Consider the following 2,901-nt stretch of genomic DNA (forward strand, 5'->3'; position numbering starts at 1 on the left):
ATGTCCCTTTCCCAAGGACAGGGCTGCTCGCTGCAGGTGTGAGGGGCTGGATCCCTCTGAGGGTTTCCAGGAGTGAATCCAGCAGCTCCCAGACCCCACTGGGCTCTCCCCGGGATCAGGAGTGGGGGTTCTGTGAGGCTCCTGAGGGGAGGGAAAAGCAGGCAGAGGGAGCTGGTCTGGGATCTGCCTTCCCGGGGAGGAGCGTGGCGTGGGAGGCGAGGCCTGATATTAGAGTGGTGGCTTTCTTAGCATTGATAATAGGAGCAAATTTAAAAAAAGAAGAAAAAGGCGTGTACCAGGCAACAGGACTGCTGTTAGTCACAGCTGAGACAATGGTGAGGCCCTTCAGGGGGGAGAGACCAGAGACGTCACTGTGCCCAGGGAGGGAATTAACCCCCCCTTCTAGCTTAATTAAATGTCTCAGGAGTTCAGGAGAAGAGCCAAGAGGCAGCACCCCCCTCCTCCCCCATCCCCAGAAACGGCCTTGGAGCTGGGTATAGGGGTCTGGGCTGCTGGAGAAGCTTGTTTGGGGCTGGGAGACCCTGATGGAGGGACCCCAGGAAGGACCCTGTCCCCAGGCTGGGTGACCAACACGGGAAGACCCGAGTGGTGTCCAGGACACCATCCCCAGAGCTCCCTCCTGGGGAGGGGGACAGAGGATGAAGCCCCCCGCCCTGCCAGCCCCCTCACCTTCAACACTTTTCCCTCCTGGTCGTAGACATAGACGAACTCACTGCCGTTGGAGAGGTAGATCTCGTTCTCGTGGCACAGCACCCGGGGCTTGCCCGCCACCAGCCCCCCCAGCGGGCAGCAGAAGCCGGCCAGGTAGTCCACTCGGTGGCCCACGTGTGCCATGGTGCCAGGAGGGGCAGGGTGCCAGCCTGGGGGTGCGGGGACCAGGATGGGGGGGGGAACGGTCAGCGTTGGGGGAGACCCCCCTGATCCTCTGGGCATCAGAGAGAAGGGGATGGGACCCCCCTGCCAGCACCCCGGGGTGCAGGATGAACTGGCCCCCCCCCCCCAAAACACTGACAGTCCCAGACATGCAGCCCCCCAGATCCCTAACTGAACCCCCACATCCCTGACTGAACCCCCACATCCCTGACCGAACCCCCAGATCCCTGACTGAACCCCCACATCCCTAACTGAACCCCCACATCCCTGACCGAGCCCCCACATCCCTGACCGAACCCCCAGATCCCTGACTGAACCCCCACATCCCTAACTGAACCCCCACATCCCTGACCGAGCCCCCACATCCCTGACCGAGCCCCCACATCCCTGACCGAGCCCCCCAGCCCCCCAAGGCACAGCCCCATCTCCCCCAAAGCACCAACCCCGGTTCCCCAACACCCCCTCCCCGTTCCTCCAGTTTCAGCCCCACATCCCAACCCCCCCCCCCTCCTCCTTGCCCCCCAAACCCGCATCCCCCCCTCCTCTCCCCCCCCCCCCGTTGCCTCCCGGTGGGGCTGCGGGTACCGGGCGGGGGGCGCGGGCGGCTCCGCTTTACGGCTGCGCGGCGGCCGCCGCAATGGGCGGGGAGTTTGCGACAGGCCGTAAAGCCGCGATGGGCGGGCCGGGGGAGGTCGGTACCGGTACCGGTACCGCGGGGGGAAGCGGTGGGCTGCACCCCATCCTTCCAGAAATGCTGTGACAGGCACAGAGAGGAGCGGGGCGGTGCTGGCAGCAGTGTGTTTATTAACAGTGATCGGGACCCCACACACATCCTGGGGGGGTCTGTCCCACAGCACCGGCTGACACCCCCCCTCCCCTCCCCTCCCCTCCCCGGTTCTTTGGGCCGTCCGGTACCGGGGTAGCAACTACGGGGTGGGAGGGGTCCTGCGAAGGGGCTGGGGCGGTCCCCGGGGGCGCGGGGGGGCAGCGGGCCGGCGGTCCCGGCGGTCCCGGCTGAGCTGCTCCACCCAGAGCTCCACCTCGGCGAAGCGGGCGGAGAGCCGGCCCAGCTGCGCCTTCAGGGCGCTGAAATCCCGGTACAGCTCGTCCAGAGCCCCCGACAGCGACCGGATCCTGGGGAAAGGGGGTGAGGAGGGATGGGTGGGTGGATGGATAGATGGGGAATCCCCCCCCCCCCAACGCGGGGTAGGGGGTCCCGCCATCTCCCGCTGCCCCCCGGTGCTCACCTGCCGTAGTCGGGCAGCACGGACTGGTGGTCAAAGAGCAGAAGGTTCCTCAACTGGGAGGTGATGGCGAATTTCCAGTTGTCCAGGACCAGCGTCAGGTTGGCGCAGCCCTTGGTCCTGCCGGCTGCAGGGAGCGGGGGGCACGGGCTGGCTGGGCACCCCCGGGGGGTCCCTGCCTGCTCCCCAGCCCCGCGTCTGGACACGGGGAAGCTCCGTCCCTGCCCGTACCGGGGCTCCCGGGGTTACCGCCGGCTCCGCCGTCCCACGGCCGCCGCTTGAGCTCGGCAGCGCAGCCCAGAGCCAGCAGGAGCAGGAGGGGGAGAAGCCGCGACATGGCGCTGCGGGGGGGAGCGTGGTGTCAGGGGGCCCGGCACCCCCCCAGCTCCCGGCCAGCAGCACCGCGACCCCCAGACGGGGACCCCGAGGCCGGGGGGCTGCAGGGCGTCGTGTCCCCAAGGCCAGGCAGGTGGCCAAGGGGTGTCGTGTCCTGGCATGCGGATCAGTGCCATCATCGGGGCTGTGTCCGTCCCCTACCTCGCTCCGGTGCCTTCCAGGCGGCCGCTCGCCGGGCTCGGCTCCCCCGGCTCTGGCTCCGCCGCGGTTCCTGCTTTGGCTTTTCAAGGCGCTGTCCTGGCGCGGGGCCCGGCCGCACGCCGCTGATTGCAAACAGACCCAGCACCCGTCCGAGGGGCACCGGGGTCCCCCCGGGAGAGCATCCCGGCACGGCGGGGCAGGAGCGCAGGAGGCACGGCGCTGGCTC

This window comes from Calypte anna, chromosome 18, assembly GCF_003957555.1.
Source record: "Calypte anna isolate BGI_N300 chromosome 18, bCalAnn1_v1.p, whole genome shotgun sequence".
Classification (NCBI taxonomy): Eukaryota; Metazoa; Chordata; class Aves; order Apodiformes; family Trochilidae; genus Calypte; species Calypte anna.